Source organism: Oryzias latipes, chromosome 7 (assembly GCF_053564925.1).
Source record: "Oryzias latipes strain Hd-rR chromosome 7, Olatipes_Hd-rR_3.1".
Lineage (NCBI taxonomy): Eukaryota > Metazoa > Chordata > Actinopteri > Beloniformes > Adrianichthyidae > Oryzias > Oryzias latipes.
The window spans coordinates 14,194,329-14,213,696 of record NC_136243.1 but is presented as its reverse complement, the minus strand read 5'-3'; the positions used below and the strand labels follow the sequence as shown (position 1 = coordinate 14,213,696).

The window sequence follows — 19,368 nt, the reverse complement described above, 5'->3', positions numbered from 1 at the left end:
TATTCCATTAAAAGGTTACATTTTTTTCCCTCAAGCATTAACACATTTATCTTTGAATTAAGATCAAATTTCAGGAGTGATATAAGCATATTTGTGTATATAATTGTATTGGTTTGATAACTGTGTTAGTTTTTGACAAAGAAAACAAAAGAAGCTAGCACAAAAAACCCACTAATTTGCTCATTAGCGGATGCTGCTCTAATCTACCTTTGACCTAATGCAATGTGTGCTTCCCAATTTCTGGATGCAGCAGATAAAAGCTGAAAGCATTTCATCTGCCTCTGTTCAAGCTGGCTCCTTTCCAACACCAGCTGTATGGCTGCAGCTCGCTCAGGCCGCTCACACAGCTCCGGCACATGTTGCTGCAGGACACATGTGGAGCTTAGAATGAGCAACAGTGATTTTAACTGCAACAAATGGTCAAGGTATGTCATTATCCAGATTTTTGGTGAGGGGATCATTACCTGCCACAGATGCCATAGTTGTTTTGTGTCTCCATTTGTCCCAAGGCTACCAACCACAGCACTTGAAAAGAGCAGAAGGTGCCTTTGTGCAAGGGCACACCTGATCTTAGCAATCAATTGGCAGCTAAACCCTCAAACGCAACTCTCAGGCTCTGCCTCAAGGCTGTCCATCTGTTGCTGCAAGGAAGTGCGTCTGTGGGTGAGTGTGAGTGTGCTGGTAACAGGTTGGCATCTATTAACTCCGCGTGCGCGTTTGTGTCAGAAACAGGAGGCTGCATAAAACAGGTGATTTGTGGTTGTGCTCCTTTTGACACCTTCACTCCCAGAGGTGTGGGTCTCTCACTTTCTGCACTGAAAACAGATTCCTGGTGAAAAAAAATACGACAACTGTATGAGTTGCTGAATGTATTATTAGCACAAACAGAAAGACAATGAGAACCCAAAAATACAAAGACTGCAAAAAGCCTTCGACCCACAGCAATGAAAATTGTATTTTTAACATGTTCTTGTGACTTTTTTGTTTTTGTGATGTAGGATACATATAAAGAAAATTAAGAATAAAATTGGAATTGTGAGTATTTCTTAATTTAAATGATTGCAATCAGGTGCAAAAGAAAAAATAATGTTGGAAATAGCTTGCAGCAGTGACGTAGGCACTACAGTCAGCGGGCCATAAGCTCCCAGTCCGCTCCATAATGATGCATCCACCTACAGACAAATAGATCCATGTACGTCAGGCCTCTGGCTCAAACTGTACGCCTGGATAGCTCCAATATTGCTCCCCATTTTCGTTGCACCTGTAAAGTTGCGTTGGGGGTTGTGAGAGGCTAGCAAGAGAACGTATAAACGTATAATGATAAGAAATGGGGGCAGGCTTACTCCGCCCACAACTCGGAGGTAAATTTCTGATCAACTACTGTTGCTCTGCAGAAAACTATGTCCAAGAAAACAACAGAGGTTTTTTTTTTTTATTTTGGCTGAAAACGGCAAAAATCATAATTAAAAGACCAAGAATAAAGAGACCATGTAAAGCTCACATGTGATTTTTTACTGTCTTCCTCGTTTCAACATTACTGCTAATGAACTAGTCCTTGGGTGTAGTATTTTAAATTATAAAGGAGTCCAGAGAGGCATCTCCTTGTTTCGTACATGAAACAAGCAGCTTTAGCCACTCTCTGGGACGCTGTAGCTCAGAAGCTACAACGATTGTCCACCAACAGGAAGGTCACTGGATCAATTCCTGGTGTTTTAGCTCCTCATGTTCCCGGTGTGTTAAATTGTTTGTAAGTGCATGCATGAAAGAAAAAAAGCTTTTTTATACAAAGGAGTACTGAACTTGCTGTAGGCTGGTTGCACAGGTATATTTGCTGCAGTTACATGGACAAATTTAATCTGAATAAACACCTGATCAGAATAAAAATGCGTCATGTAAACACACTGTTCGGAATACTCTGACCGGATCAGGCTCATTCGGATCAAAATTTCCTTCCGATAGAGACGTGGGATATGCCAATTGTTGATCCGATCGTGGTGCATGTAAACAATGTATTCTGATTGTGGGTTGTTACTGTTCTGGCTTCATGCGTAAGGAGGCTTTTGACCGGGCAGCTGCTCCGTGTGAGTAAAACAAGTCTCTAAGCAGAGCAGCCGCACTCATAGCTTTGTGTTTGCCGGCAAGGGATGGGTGTTCTGTTACGGTGTGTGCTCTGGAGGAGGCTTCGGACCACACTGTGTCTTCCGGGGGGACTGGGTCACCAAGCAGAGGAGTGGCTTTGGGAAGGTGGATGAGCTGGTGGAGGCAGAAATGCCACTCCACACAGTCCTGAGAAACAGTGCAAATAAATGTGAATTTGTGTTTCCACTCCTGTCTAGACAAAATAAAGGGTGATTTTATTCCTACATATTTACGGCCAGTCAAGATGCACATTGCGGCATTGCAGATTTTGAGTGCATCCACGGCTGAATGTTGTTGGCATGTATTAGCCTAATCCTAACCCTTCTTCTAGGCCAATAATAAAGCTTCTGAGTTGTTCTGAGATGTTACTTATTAAGGATTTCAAAAATTCCTTAAACACTCAAACATGTACTTGTTCTTTCTTTTTTCAATGATTAAACCTGAGAATTTCATATGTTTGTATTGTTGCTGATTTATGCAGGAAACCAAATGAAAGCTGCAAAATATTATGGTTAAACTGAAATGTTAACACCTTTACAACTGCTGTAATCTTGACACATTTAAGACAAGGTCTCTGAGCTCAAACATCCCCATTCAAAAACTTAGCAGACACACATAGAAAAGTCAAACATATTAACATGTTATACTTTGTCAGAGGTAAAAAGACTGGATTGTTACTTCAATATTTTTTTAGCCTGTCTGAAGAGAGAACGATTTTCCTTTTTTTACTGTGTGACTTTGATGGGTTGTAATGCATCAGCACGAATGCATCACGGTGAGGAATATCTGCTTCCGAGGAGCTCCTGGGAATGTGATTTTTGATACTAGCGACCTTGCAAGTATTGAACTTCACTGATGGTTATATGATACATAACTCGATCCAGGGTTGTTCTGCGTCTATTCAGTCATATTTGATGTACATAATAGATAAGGAGCTGATGAATAATTTAGTTAAAAACCAAAGGAAGCATGTGTTACACTGCTGGTTGTTCTGTTGCTCTGCAAAGCTTAAATCTGTGGTGTATTCAATTACAGACATTCCATCCTATTAATTGGAATCAGAGCAGAACCAGTTAAACTTTAATTGTACGTTTTTATTTTATTTCCTTGCCGCTTCTACCCCTCTTTTTATACAGATGAAGACAAGAAAATAATGTACCCACAGGTGCCCCCTCTCTCTCTTGCATTCCCAGGTTAGCATGGTTTACTTCATTACAGGCATTTGCTGCTGAAGAAAATCTGGAATGTTATGTTAACCTCTGCCTGCATCCCTGGCTCGCTGCCATTTATCAAAGGACACCAGCATGGACGCGCTGCCTTTGACGGTGACAACAGGCAAAGTCCCCAACCTTTCAAACAACTCCAGCCGCTGCTAGATGTATCTAATGGTGTGAGTGCACTCAATAAATCTGCGAAGGTTTGATTCAGACTCCCACGCGCCGCCATTCAGTGTCCTTGAGAGCCTCTAAAGCCGTATCAGCTCAGAAAACAGAAGATCCATTCGTTCTGCCACATGTCAATGAGTCACTGAGAGCACTTTTAATTGTGTGGCTGGTGAGTGATGTCCATTTCCTAAATATATTGAGTAAAATACCAACAGATCATTTCGATCCTGCCTTCCGAGCTTGTCTTTTCATTGTACGGCGTACTGTGAGGACAGCCAACAATCCCATTGAGAAATTAGCAGGGTCTCTTGTGCTTTCCTCTCCTTTAATGAATAATTCAGCTGTCAGGGTGAAAGCAGTGCTAGGAGACCTTGTCACTGACGACTGACTCAGCACTCTGTGGCCTGAGGGTGACTCTAAACCCGAGAATTGCTTCCTGTGTCCTTCCTAATAGACGGCAATGCTTCAGCCCATGTCCTGTATTGGTAGTCTCATGATCTCCAAAAACAAAGAGGAAGTACAAAAAAATAAACCACAGGAGGCTCTGTGATGCACACCTGACATCAGAAAATCAGTTCCTGTTACCTTTTATTTTAGGCCACTATAGTTTTCAAAGCCAAAGACACTCTTTGTTTTTGATAAGAGCAAAAAAATTCAATATGACACTAAAGAACAAACTTATTTCGTAACTAAAACCTAGTCATCTTTCTTTAAATCAATAGATTTACTTGTTACTATGTTATTTTCAAACAATTCAGTAAAGTATTTAATCGTTTTGGGGAATAACTGAACAAGAATTTATCCACCAGAAATACAAACTACACTTTCATTATCAATTTGTTGCTATTTTTATTCAACTTCATTTTTTCTCCTCGTTTTTTTCCAAATTAGGACGGATTACTAAATCTTTGTGATCAGTAATCGTAACAAACTGTTAAACACTGACCCAGTCTCAGAGCAGAAGGAAAAAAAGCATTACTGGTGTGCAATAAGTTAAGTCTTATAATGAATGTTCAAGTATAATAGAATTTCTTCTCTTAAAATATGGTCATATGCACCAACATAGGGGTTGGCATGTATGGGTGGGGCAGGTTTCAGGGGTGTCTGGGCCCGTGTAGGGTCCTAGAGAGGAGTGGCCAGTTCAAAGATGCATCTTAAGAGGAGCGTAGGTGTGTCTTTAAGTTACCTTGAAGCTCATTGAAAATGGAAAGTATGATTGCTGTGGGTGGGGTAAAGGTATTGTGAGGTACTGTCAAAGCTAATCTAAGTTGCATGCACTTATGACATTCAGGTGATGCCGTGAAGCCACACCAGAGCCTTAGTCATAACTGTCCTTACGGCTACAGTAGATATGGGCTGTCTGCGGGTGAGAAATTGTCAAACCTGTATTGAGGACACAAGGCTACTTGTGCAGTCTGCAGTTTGGGGTGGGGGGCAAGAAAATGAATAATTTGCATGACACGACTGCCTTTGCCTAACTTCACTCTTATTTATCCTTGCATGTTGTACAAGTGTTCACTACAACCTGTCACTTGCAGCATCCTCACATAAAAAAATACAAAAATAAAAGAGAAAAAAATAAACCTTTTTTCTTTGTCTTAGCTGCACATCTAAAAAAAGCATGTCTCAGTTTACATTGAGATGCTACATCAAGAGCCAAACTATTTATACTATCACAGCTTATTGCACTCAATATAGATACATAATTAGATTGTTAAAGAACAATAAATGATCACATTGGCCTTTCTGCTTTATTTTTTGCTATGAGTTTAGGTTAACATATCAAGGACATCTTTTTTTGCCACGCTGGTGTTTGAAATGTCTTTTTTGCTTGAATAAAAAAGGATAAAGAGCCATGACATTTAGCCTGAGCCTTTATGGTTTTAGAGGCCTAATGCTTTGGTGCAGGTAATTCACCCACACTGTGCTACACTAAAGCTACCTACTCTAATCATGAATGTTTTGCTTCTACTGCCACTGCCTGCCTGTAACCCACTGATCACCTCCTGTCCACACTCAGCCAGCCTGCCCACTCGTCACCTGTAAACCTGCCACCTTGTTCCTGCCTGTCTGCTCACCACTTTCCAACAGCACTGCACAGCATTCCTCTATCTTGCTGCCTGCTCACCACACATTCTGTATCCACATGATAAAAAAGCTACTTTTAATGGTTTAGACATGTTTATCCCTAAAGATAGCAGTTTGGGAACCCAGAGGAAACAGTCTAATCTGAGAGGAAGGACTATTATTTGTTGGCCTTCAGAGCAGCCAGTGGGTACGTTTTTGTTGTGTTTGCTCTGGTCACTGTTTGAAAAACTATACATGCAATAAATTATATGGATCCATAACAAATAAAAAGCTTTTAGTGTCAAAAGTATTTTTTTTCCCGCTTCTGCTGGTTACATGGTAACCAGACTTAAAAGACATTTGTCATTTCACATTATCATAAACGCTTTTGTTTATTGCTTTAAAACTATAAACATTCACATTTCAGACTTTTTGCCACTACATACCAAGACATTGAAAAAGACACAACAAGTAACGTGAGGCTAAGGGACCCTGCCAAGGACATGAGTGTGACAGTCAAATGTTCAGTGATAAACCTTTAATTTATAAAACAACTATTATTTAAAAGACTTGTAAACTTGATTGCGTGATACATATTCTGTGTTGTTTCTGAACTCAGAATGTCAGATTGACTCACATTTATCAGTTACTTATATTTGATATGCTTTCAATCTTGAGGTTATGCTACCAGCAATTTACAAAGCATTAATTTTAAGTTGATTGGACTTTTCTTAGAAGGTGGTACTTGTAAGCTACACATAGGTTTAGTGGTTAGCACTCTTGTCTCACAGCAAGAAGGCTTTGGTTGAAATCTCTGGGACCTTTCTGTGACGTTTGCATGTTCTCCCAGTGCATGCGTGGGTTTTCTCTGGACACTCCAGCTTCCTCCCACAGTCCAGAAACATGCTTCATACGTTAGATGGTGACCTATAAATTGTCCCTCGGTGTGAAAGTGGGTGTATAGTCATGTGGCCGTGTGACAGAGCGGGGACCTGTCCAAGGTGTACCCTGTCTTCACCCATAAGTAGCTGGGACAGGGTCCAGCAACACTGTGACCCCGAAAGAGATTCAGTGGGCTTAGAAAAAGAATGGATGGTAGTTGAATTTCCTTAACCTTACAGCAACTGGCACTGCTTCATAACATGATTGTTATCAAATTAGCATTTGGTTCTGACTAGCAGCTGCCTCCTTTGACTACTAAATAAACCAACAACAACCTGCACTTGTTGAAATAAAAGGATGTTCCCTTCATGTATCTTTCTTTGTTAGATTGCACCTTTCAATAAATTTCTAGCTAAACTAAATTTGACAGAGAAACATATTTCCTCAGTTCAGATTTACTTTTTTTTGCAAAACACTAGAAATTATAATAGGTCAATTTAGACAGCTGTTTTTTTGTGTCAACGAAAGTTCAAGATTTTTTTCAGTGTGAACACAAGTCTTAAATGCTGAGTAGACTAAAGAACAGTTTTGGTTTTCATCTCCACAGGCAGCTATGTCCCTCCTTGTGTGTACTGCTGTTAATGGGAAAGCATGATGTAATTAGACTAAATAAATCAGAATTCAGGTATTGATTATGTACTAATTAAAACCTGCTGCAAAGCCTTAAAAGCCTCTGCTGGATATGGCAAATACCTCCTGGAGCGAAACCTATGGTATGTTCGTATACTTGATTAACAATTATCGGTCCAAATCTCAAAAAGTACATTCGATTTTAAGTGAGTTTTTACAGGAGCAGTATTCTTTATTTGAGGAAAACTGATTGCACTATAAAACGTCTTTTCTCCTTTTTTTATCCTTCTCCTAGAAATCTATCACAGCACTGTCAAGCAGGCAAAGTTAATCTTCCATCTGTCCACTCCTGCCTCATTTATTTGCTTTTAACATGTCAACCAAAACAAAGTTTATCTCATTGTAGGCAGGATATTATGTCACAATAAATAACGAGTTATAATTTTATATGTTTTATGACAAAAACACAACATAGTGTGCAATGTTTATGAAATTCTGCAAAAAACAGACAAAAAAGATCAATAAACCAATTCTATTTGCCCACCAGACAATGGAACAATTAAAAAAAAAGCCTCCAGCACAGATTGCTGATTCCTCTGCCTATTTACTGTTCTCTACAGTACAACTATAGATAGATTAGATTGGACAGATCTGTTGTGTTGCTTTAGTTCAAAGAGAAAATTGGGAACTACTTTAATTCCTGTCCAGATGGAGATGTATGCTTCAACACCTCCGAAATGTTTGACCTTTGAAAGGTGACTCTAGAACCATTGGGAACACAACCATAAACTGCCACAAAAGAAAAAGATATATTATTGTCGGCTTTGTGCGAAAAACGGCGTCAATCATGGGTGACATTGAGAGAGATTAAGTGACAACAGCCTTCTTCCTGACGTAAAAAAAGCCTTTTATTGAGGATTCAAACAGGTGTCATACGGGTTTCTGAGAGGCAAAACAAATGACAGACTACTGAGCCGTAAATAGCACAGCAGACGATGGAAGATTGGCCATATGTCCACTGTGTGTGTGTGTGTGTGTGTGTGTTTGCGTATGAGCGCCAGCTACATTGGCTTGGTTTAAGATTGGATTCTTTTGGGAATGTCCCAGTGACAGCTCCTTTGAGACGGAAAGAGCTGCAACATTCATTCCCTCATTTTTGGTCAGCTAAAACGACTAAACTGCTCGCTTTTCTCCTCTGAGGTCTGCATGTGTTCAAATTTTGCTGAGTGTTTTCAGCTGCACTGCAGCTAATAGTCTCAGAGAACTGCCAAGCTTAGTGACAAAGCGTTAAAGGGAAAATGTCATTCGTTTCAAATCTCTGTAGCTCATTAGGCTTCTTCATGTTCTTGCTGCATTCAGTACCAAGAGAGTGCAGGTTCTCTCTGTGTGCATGTGCATGGGTGTAAGCCAAGGATAGGATGTTCTCCGAGGAGCACACAGCTCCATCTGGGCCAGAGTAATTGGTCTACTATTCATATTCAGCAGTCTAATAGCCTCTGGCCATTCATACAGTCGCACGTGAACTAGTTACAGTGGGAACAACCAAAAGACGGGCTGACCTAAGTGACAGTTTTCCACGAGAGTATGCTGAGGGAACACTAAATTGAACGCAGTTTGAGTGGATGCAGAAACAGTCAAATCCAACTCTGAATGCATTTTCAAACATTCACCACATGAATCTAAGAGGCACTGGTGTTGTTATGAAGGTGGAAAAAAACTGGAGTTTATTTCAGCAAATCAGCGAATATTGCCTTATGATGAACTGCTATTAAGCTGCCAGTGGGAAAAAAAAAATAATAATCTGCCCTCCTTTCCTGGAGAATAGCCTGCAGCAACGCTGCACTTGGAAATGCAGGCAATGAATCATCAATTACAGTGGCAGATTCTGCTGAAGTGGTTTGTAAAATAAATACTGAAGTGCCACACAGCTGAGTGCACGCTCTGTATTTGTACATAAACATTTCCTCGGCAATCGCGGAACATAACCTGAATGTTTTTCACCATTGCAACCGTTACTTACCACTGACGGCGCAATGAACTGTACAGCCCCATGCTGCTCAGGTAAGCTGCTGCTGCTGTTTTCTTGCCTGTGCAAAAACACCTACAATTACTGGTTTGATGAAAGGAAGCACCTTTCATCATCTGATCATTCCTCAACAAGATAAATATGGTGGTCAAGGCATTTAGAGACAAATGTCATCCTCCTGTTGACAAGGGTTTTGAGAGGTGTATTTATCAGGGTTTGAAGTGGTGTCTGAGTCTAACCAAAGTACTGATTATTCCGAGTGAAGAGGAGCTGCCAGCCCATTACCTCCCTGAATATAACAATGTGAACACCCGCCTCCTCGGCCCTTCCCAATGTAGTCTGTCAGAGCTTGTCAGCTGCAGCACCATTCATTCAATCTCAACAACTGCAGAGCTCTAGGATTCACTCCTTCTCCTGCTCCGTCTCTCCCCTTTTCCCTGTGCTGCCTCGCATTACCTCCCAGTGTCTTGCAGGTTGCCCCCACTCTTCAGCCCCACCCCACACGCTCACTTCCTCCCATTCTGCAAGCCCTCTGTCGCTCCACCCCTCCACCCTACTTGGTCTTGATGAGCCATTGTGAGATTCAAGCAGATGGATGGGGAACAAAGGGGTGAGAGGGGGGCCCCCTCTGCTTGTCCCCCTTGTATCACTGCCAACCAGGCTCTGGGTAATCTTCTCAAGCTTTCACAGCAGAGCAATGAATAACCTCAGCCTCTACTCTGAGACCCAGGCTCCACCGCAGCCGCCCCCTCTTATCTCACCCTCTGCAGACTCGCCAAGGCCGGCTGCTCCTCGGATAGCATCTCTCACCCTCGCTTTCGACTCACTGTCTCTGCCCTCCACACCCAATCAGTTTCTCCTTCTTTTTTTTTTGTTTCTCAGGGTGTGTTACAAGGCCCAGAGATTAATTGGGGCTGTGGCTGGATGACATCTGGTCCTAGCTTCATAAAAGGTCTCCTGGCTTTATAATAGACTCCATATAAGTTCATTTTATCATTTAGAGCGTTAATCAGAGCTTTTTCAACACATTGAAATACCTAATTTGATTACAACCTCAAAAAAATAATAAACATTCTGAAAAAAACACATCTTGCTAAAATTTTGAGGGATGTTGGTTTAGATGTTTCTTTCAATTTGATCACATAAGCAAACAGACAGTGAACCCATCCAACTAATAATTCTTTGGGGTGACTAACTGCTGACATTTATTCCTCTGTGCCACATGGGTTGAATGCAGTCCTAAAATTATTAAAACCTGTCAGTTAGCTGCACTGTAGCATGTTCTCTTTTTATTGCAATGCAGTTTAGTTTACCCCACAGATACATAGAAGATGCGTATTTAAAGTCTATACACATAGATGCAGCTAAAACCGTTATTAAACATTCATTACATGTTTTACCAACTCCTTAAAAATGATTAAAATAAAAACATCCATGAGGAGGAGAAACAGTCTTAAGTTAAAACAGTAATGTTGCATTTCCTGAAAAAATACTCCCCGTAAGCTTAACAGAAATATGACTGTGCAGCTATTATTTCTCGAGTTTATTGTGCTTACAGTTGACATCTCAAGCACTGAACTATCAAATTCCTTTTTGCAGATAAAGAATCCCCACAGAAATGCCACTAGAAGTGCACATTCAAAGAAGTTCATCTAGAAACTTCCTGAGACACAAAATACCAGTGGAACTGACAAAACACAGTGTTTCACAGGGCTGATGCACAATAAAGAATAAATACACATCTATTAAGAGGATTTTACAACTACAACTGAACAGAAGCACATTGTTTTGGGTTTTTCCCCCATAAATTGGTTTAAAAAAAGAACAGTATAGCCCCCTTTTTTTTTTTAAAATGAAACAAACTTACAAACCATAATTATAGAACAATAATAACAGCCTCGTAGTATAACTATATCACCGCTCTATTGACTCGCATTTCCGAGGGAATCATTAGACCTGATACAAAAGGTCCTTGGTCAATAGTAATAGCTCCTTGCCTGCTTGCCTCAACATTAAAAACAATCTACCTGTTCTGCTTTACAGGAACAGCTCAGCCACAGCACTGCTTCCTCGCACGGCCCTGTTGAAATATTGAGCATGTGCTTAAGTGCTATTTGGCCAAGTGTCATTTAGGCTGAGGGGCTCTCCATCCACCCAAGATGTCTTGAAGTGACTGGATCAGAGTTGGTGGAGAACCACAGAGGAATACACAGGTGTTGAATTATTTACATGCAATGAAAAATTTACACTTTTGTCCCATAAACTACATACTACCACCATAAAACAGCACTGCAGTTTTAGTGAACTCAAAAAAAGTGTTTTCTTAAGCTGTTTTTAATAAGGTTGCAGTGAGACTTTAAAGTGATATCTCTATGTCCTCATAGTGTACATAATTTCTTACTTACTTTTTACTTTTTCTATTTTTGCACATTTTTGTATACTTGCACATTTTGGAACACCCCTCACTTTTGCACATTGCTGTCACTTTTCTCTGCTTTTTGGAACTGCTGTGACAATTGAATTTCCCCAATGTGGGATCAATAAAGAATATCTTATCTTATCTTAAATGTAATAACATGGAGAAAATAGTTTTGTACTTCAGTGACTAGAATATTTATTTTACCAATGATCCAACAAACCAATAGATGTTTTAACTTAAATCTATTTTATTCTGTGACTAAAATAAAGTCTCTTCAAGAAACAGAGAGGCGATCAGCACAAGTAAACTGTCCATTTTGCTGCGCAAACATGACATGACATTTCCTGATTAAATTACAGCTTTATTGACTTTCAGGAACCACTTGCCTAAATCTACAAGATTAGCCAACGATTAATGCTGGACGCTTAATCCTTTAGTCAAATTGAACCGTTCAAAAAAGATTGCAGCTGAAGAAGACAAAAAGCGTTCGTTCTCTTTCTCCAGCACCTTCCACCTGCTGCAGCTCTGCAGAGCGACTGAGAGAAGAAAACAGACTGTAACTAAAGAACCACAGCATGCCTGTTTGCATCATTTGCCCTTTCAAAAATGCCACACAGTGCGGGTGTAACGCTTTCATACAAATAAAATGTTAACAGCCTGCAAGTCTGTCATGGAGCATTATGTGATGTAAAATATCTTGTCTGGTTTTGTGAGCTCAAAGATTCAAATTCTGGGGGAGAACAAGATAAAAAGAACAAGGATTAGTCACATTTTCAACTGGTAATTGAGGCTTTCAGGCTTTCAGTATGACCAAAATACACAGTGAAAACAAGATAGCAGAGCAACTTATTTCACTGCAACATTTGATTTGTTTCACATTTTCCGAATACATCTGATAATTTCCAATTACAACCTTTTAGGTAAATGAACAGGTAGCTATGAAATGACCTTTTCATTTCGACTTTAGGTGATTTCCTTTTAGAGTAACTGTTTCCAAACATAAGTAATCTTTAACTCCTTTAACTCCTGCTGTGTGATATGTGTAACAACACAGCTCAGATCTAATGGGTGGCACTGCCTGCACCTTTTTATGTGGCATTGTTTTTTTTGTTTTTTTTATTGGGTGGCGGTACTGTCAAATCTAATTAAACATGAAGCTTTCAAGGAACAATTATTTAAAAGAAGTTGATATCTTCTTTCTCTTTCGGCTTTTCCCATCAGGGGTCGCCACAGCGAATCATCCTTTTCCACCTCACTCTATCATGGACATCTTCTACCCTAACATTAGCCAACTTCATGTCCTCTATTAAGACATCCATGTATCTCCTCTTTGGCCGTCCTCTTGCCCTCCTGCCAGGCAGCTCCATCTCCAACATCCTTCTACCAATATATCCACTATCCCTCCTCTGAACATGTCCAAACCATCTCAGTCTGGCTTCTCTGACTTTGTCGCTGACACAGGCAACATGAGCCGTCCCTCTGATGTACTCGTTCCTTATCCTGTCTAACCTGGTCACTCCTAAGGAGAACCTCAACATCTTCATCTCTGCTACCTCCATCTCAGCCTCTTGTCTCTGTCTCACTGCTACCGTCTCTAACCCATAGAGCAGAGCTGGTCTCACCACTGTCTTGTACACCTTTCCTTTGAGTCTTGCTGGCACTCTTCTGTCACACAACACTCCTGACACTTTCCTCCAACCGCTCCAACCTGCCTGCACTCGCCTCTTCACCTCTTTTCCACAATCCCCATCACACTGAACTGTTGACCCCAAGTACTTAAACTCCTGCACCTTCTTCACCTCAGCCCCCTGTAACCTAACGCTTCTACCTTGATCCCTCTCGTTCAGACACATGTATTCTGTCTTACTACGACTGACCTTCATACCTCTTCTTTCCAGAGCAAACCTCCACCTCTCTAGCTGTTCCTCCACCTGCTCTCTACTCTCACTGCAAATTACAATGTCATCCGCAAACATCATTGTCCAGGGAGATTCCTGTCTTACCTCGTCTGTCAGCCTGTCCATCAGCATAGCAAACAATTTAAACAATTTAAAAGAAGTTGATATAATTGGTTATAAATTCAGCCAATTAGCTGCAGAATGTTTAAGTGCAGGTGAAAAGGGGACAAATAGGTGTTTGAAATGTTTAAGCAATGTTATGATCGCACTGATGTTCATTTTGTTTGGGGTTGCCAGCTGCATTAACTGCAGCTGCTGCTGTTGGTATTCACTCACCAGATACTGTATTAGGTGATCAAGAGCTTGTTAACACAAAAGCTAATCAGATGATCACATGACAGCAACACAGATTATATTTATCAAAACAGATCCAAGAATCAATTTGGGGAAGAAAATGATTAGAGTACATTTGAATGTTGGTATCATACAACCTAATTGATCTACATGATCTACTGATCTATTGGCATTTTTGCATAACCTTCTCAATGACAGAGAATGATCTACAAGAACCAGATGAGCAGCAGTTATATAAAAAAACGGTTTATGTCTTTCATCAAAGGAAATTCAGAATAAGATGATAGAAAGGCAACAAAAACTCAGATAAAATCAGGCCAAAAACAAAAGCTAATGTATTACAGTGATGGATAACCACATGTTACAGTTGGGTACAATTTCATATCCATAAAAGTGACCGTACTGGTCCTCGACCATATATGTTGCATAATGGTACCATACAGGGTTATGCAAACAGCACAAACCAATTTCTCAATGCTTTGTTTCAGTTGTCAAGAATTGCCATGGAATGAGTCAGTGACCATCTGAAAGGGGAGTTATCTAAGTTTTGAATGGCTGCCACAAGATGACCTTAAACACTGAATAACAACAGTGATCAGCTCAGATGATTGTGATACACTGATTCATCCCCATGAGAAATTCTCTTATAACATTGATGCTGCTCGTAGTGCAAGTGGTAGCCACACAATGAACTCTGAGTAGAATATTTGCAACAAGGATGAAGTTTTGTATTATTTTTCATATTAAAATACTGTGTATTTAAGTGTTTTTTTAGATTAACCCTGAAACTATAAGATCAGGATCTGTTGCTTATCAACAGAATCGTGTGCCTGACAAAGTTAGCGATCGTAACAAATTGGCAGTCAAACCAATTCTCCTTTGGAGAATTGTAGCTTAACACAAATATGCCCTAATGGGGAAAGCCAGTTTACAGTCTAAACGGATAATTGTGCAGTTATTACCACACAACCTTCCCTTTTTTCCTTGAGGGGTTTTACCAGACAAACACTGTTTTGCTCATTGTCAACTATTAGGTCCAAGTAATGAAATAGAATTAACACTAAGACAATTGGCATATAAAGCACTAACACTGACTTGCTCCTGTTAACCAATATCTAAAATGCAGCTTTAAAGCAAATATGATGATAAGACTGAGTAATGCTTAACAATGAATCTGTAAAAAAAAAACCTGAAGTTAAATAAAAAGTTTCACCACTTATATTAGTAAAATAAAACAGTAAAATCTCTTTAATACAATCACACTAGAACAAGAAGTGCTATTTGGTTAAAAGCCTGGTGATACCAGTGTTCAGTGGTTCTGACACCACAGAGTCCACTGCCCTTTGAAAAGAGTAGATTAGGACTTTGGACACCATCTGGGTTTAACAGCACATTGACCTTCTGCAGCAGGTTTCACGTCTACAACAAAGTCAAGGTAAGTTTACAGTTTTACTGTTTCAGGATGAAGTGATCAAAGATATTTCACATTGCTCTTCTAATAAAGTTGAAGTTATAGAAGCTGATGGCTTCATACATGCTCCAGATTTAGCCCATCTCATTAAAAAGATGTGAGGATGTTGCACAGGACTTTTTCTATAGAGACTGAAAAACATAATCACTACTAACAGTATTGGAGTGACAAATCAGCTTCAGATTCTTTTCTTTTAAAAGTATGTCATAAAACAGAAAACATGCTATTTTTGTTGCAGTCTGCATTACCTGTCAGAGGAGAGCACAATCATGTGTCACATAAAGAGAGATTTATGGATATTTATGAAAGACAATGAAGAATACAGAATGGTAGCCTTATTTAGATGAAAAGGGTTTGCTGGGACATCAGACATCAATGTGTGACACTTTAATCACAGACAGCATGCAGGTTTATACATAATTCCTTTGTACTTTCGTGAGCTTATACTGTGGTTGATCGTATTCTTCTGTATCTGTGTTCAGAAGCTGACCTGTTGTGCAGAGATGTGCATATTTACTCTATTCCAGGCTTCGCATGCTACAGGCACATATTCATTACTTAGTAGCCTGTGGCGACTGTCATGTGTAGACAATGGTTGAAGACAAAAACAGTGTATCTAGCACGCAGGAAAGCTTCCACACTTGTAGCCCCGCCATGCAGATTGCACACCCAACCAGGAGTCTTTTTAATCATATTCACATAATCTTGTGAGAGTCGTTTGTGAAATCTCAGATAAGCCTCCTTATGTTGCTCACATATTCCTGCAAATGAGCATGTCTGAGAAATGTAACACCTTGCACAGACTCTTGCATTTTAATTTCTGTGGCATCTGTGACCGGTCCGTCGTGTCCCTAACCCCCTCGGGGGGACCCCCAACCTTTCTGCTGCAGACCCCCAAAACCCAAGAGGATGGGGACAGCATGGGGAGGGGGACACATTTGATTGATGATGGTGTGAATTAAACAGAAAGAGATGGAGAGAATCCTTTTATCAGGCCAGAAACACGAGTGGATTAAAATGTAGTTGTACAACCCCTCTGTATAATGCAGCAGCCGGACTTCATATCACAAGGCAGCAGAAGCCAAGTCGAGAGACGTACGCTATTATTGCATCTACCTCGGCACAAGGCTTTGCTCAAGCAGGAAAACACGACAGAGACAAGACAAAAAAGGTTGAAGGTTCACCCTATACAAACGGTTAAAGATTTATCTGAATCTAAGCTGTGATTGTGTACAGTTTTTTGTTTTTGGTTAAAAATAAACTAAACAAATTTCTATTTTGATTTGTTGGGCTCACAAAAAATGACAAAAAAAACAAAACAAAATACTATTATTAATAATTAAAATTGTCATTGTATATTGTAAGACAACAGGGCTATGTCCCAATTCCCACCCTACTCCATAACTACGAAAACACTATATAGTGCGGGACTATCTAGGACCCTGGATTTTAAAAGGAATTCACTACCTTTTTTTAAAAAACGGTAAATATGATGTCATCGATTTCACATAGTGAAAATCTAATTGATATGGGCGTTTTTTGCGATGATCGTTTATGAATCCACTGAGTTCTAAAGATGAAAACACTGATGGTTTATCAAAAAACACATTTAAACATCTTTTGATCTATTCTCAAAGCAATCCTAGTGGTCTTTTTATGATTATGCTGCTTTTAGACAAACTCTAAAAACCTGTTTTGTTTTCTAGGACATAGTTTCTGCAAAGGAAGTAGTTTATTAGAAATTTAACTCTTAGTTGTGGGTAGGACTGTTGGCGCGGAGCAAGGCCACCCCCATTTCCTATCATCTGTCTGTTTACAAGCTCTCCTGCTAGCCTCTTATAACCCCAACATGACATATTAAAGCTGTCCAGTTATACAATTTTGAGCCAGATGTCAGCTTAGACAAGGAAAACAAAGACGTCCATGGATCTGGTTATCTGCATTGAACTGAAGCATAGCAGGGAGCTTGTTGCCGACCAATTGTAGCACAATGTATCTGCTACAGGCTTTTTCCAGTGGCATTTTATTGTCTGCTCCTTATTGACAACAATATGTCCTCCAACATCAGAAAAATTGCACAAGATCATGTTAAAAGCACCAAAAACAAAATTTTCATCGGAGTGGGTCTTTAAAGAAGAGATATTCTGACTGACATCTCATTTTTCCTTTTTGTGCATATCTAAAACAACTACAAACTCAAGAAAACCTCAGTAAAACAAGCATAAACATATAATAACATAGAGGTGTGATTTCAGATTTATGTTTTATCCATCAGTTCAGATTAAAACTGAATCCTTCTTATTAAATACATTTACATTTTAATTAAAAAAAGAGCTGCAGCCAGAAGTGTGTAAAGATGTAGCACAAGGGTATATTTTGACCATACTTAATAATATCACATGAAATGGTCTTAATGAAATACAAAGTCCATGATCTTTAAACAGCATCACAGAGTCAAAATTTGCACGAGTGCTTCTTCTGCTTTTATAGACCAGCAGCATGTTTCCTTCACTGCCAGTCTCTGTTGCTGCAGTGCTGATGTTTTGTGCCACTGCATAATTTATTGCCCTCTTTGCAGGCCCATCCGTGCATATCCCCTTCTCATCAGGCAGGTGAGAGTTCAGCTGTTTGCTTTAACTGAGAAAGGTCTCAGACCAGGCTCTACAGCTATGGACCCCACATGTGACTGAGAAAAATAACAGGGAAACATACAATTACGGCAATCCTCACTCATCAACGTGGCCAGGCAAGGACAATTTTTCAATGAAGCCCTCAGTGGCATCTATCAAACCTTGATAGGAACCTATTGTCCCTGATTTCTATTCAAGAACTGGATAGATGAACTGTGGTGTTGGATGGACCACTGTAGGCTTGGGAGATAAAAATATATGCTCATGGAAAAGATGGACGTTGAATAATAAAGACAACACTTCTGTGATTAACCTTTTTCTTACACAATGTCTTCTTAAAGCCAGTAGGGACACATGTGAACATGGACAGCAGAAAAATGTTTTTTTCTGTAATATTTTGCAAAAATGCATATTTCTATGTTTATAATAAAACAACATATCTTATTTATGTTTTGATAACTGTATGCACATTTTTCAAAAAATGTTGTCTAAATGTTTGAATTTTATAGAATGAGTAAAATGAAGGTAATGTCACATCCAACCATAGAGAGGTTGACCCATACAGGTGCTGCAAGATTTTGGGTTGATTGTTCTTGTGGAGGATCGTAAAAAATTGGGACGGTTCAAGGTGCATCTTAAGGGTAGTGAAGGTCTGTATTGCTGTTCCCTTGAGGCTTGTTGAAAATGAAATGTGCGACTGTCATGCGTGTGGTAAGTGTGTCGTGAAGTATTCGTAAGTATTTGTAATTTAAACGCATTTAAGATGTATAGGTGATGCTGTCATGCACTCTAGTTATTAGACAAAAGGGATGCAAACTCAAACAAAGCAAGGCAAACAAAGACAGAAGACTGGAACAACTGAGAAACTCTAAAACAAAGAAACAGGACTAATTCAATTGATCCTGACACCCAAACCCAAACTAGAACCGGTTACTGCTATACTCTAATTTCTAACCTCCATTCATAGTTTACCTAATTAGCTTAGCAGAATCCTAGAAATGATGTTGTTCTGCACATTTTATACACTTAGTCTCTGTTGGGAGCATTGCTTCTAGCAAGATTAATGATTACTCAAAAAAAAAAAAAAAGGTCCCAATACATTAACATAAAACATGTAGCTGTTTCTTATTATAAATACACAGTGGGGCAAAAACATATTTGACAGTTACAGATTCTGCTTGTTGTCCCACTTAAAGATGAGTTTAGTCTCTAATGTTCATCATAGATACACTTGAACAGCGAAAGACAAAATGTGATAAAAAAAACCCCGAAAAAAACATACTGTCTGATTTTTAAAGAATATATATTTATAACAGAGCTGAAAATAAGTCTTTGGTCAATAGCCAAAGTCCAACTCAGTACTTTGTTAATTAACCCTGGTTGGTACTGACAGAGGTCAAAGGTTTCTTATAGGCACTCTTCAAGTTGCACTAGCTGCGATTTTGGTCCATTCTTCCATGCAGATCT

At 39.5% G+C, this 19,368-nt stretch overlaps 1 long non-coding RNA gene across 1 annotated transcript; it reads left to right on the top strand.

Annotated features, from left to right (window-relative positions):
* The first annotated feature begins 294 nt into the window (after positions 1–294).
* On the top strand, positions 295–18,337 carry LOC144993909 (uncharacterized). The gene is made up of 3 exons (XR_013657207.1): positions 295–425; positions 510–663; positions 17,850–18,337. It is a non-coding gene; the product is annotated as an uncharacterized LOC144993909 (long non-coding RNA).
* Positions 18,338–19,368: the final 1,031 nt, after the last annotated feature.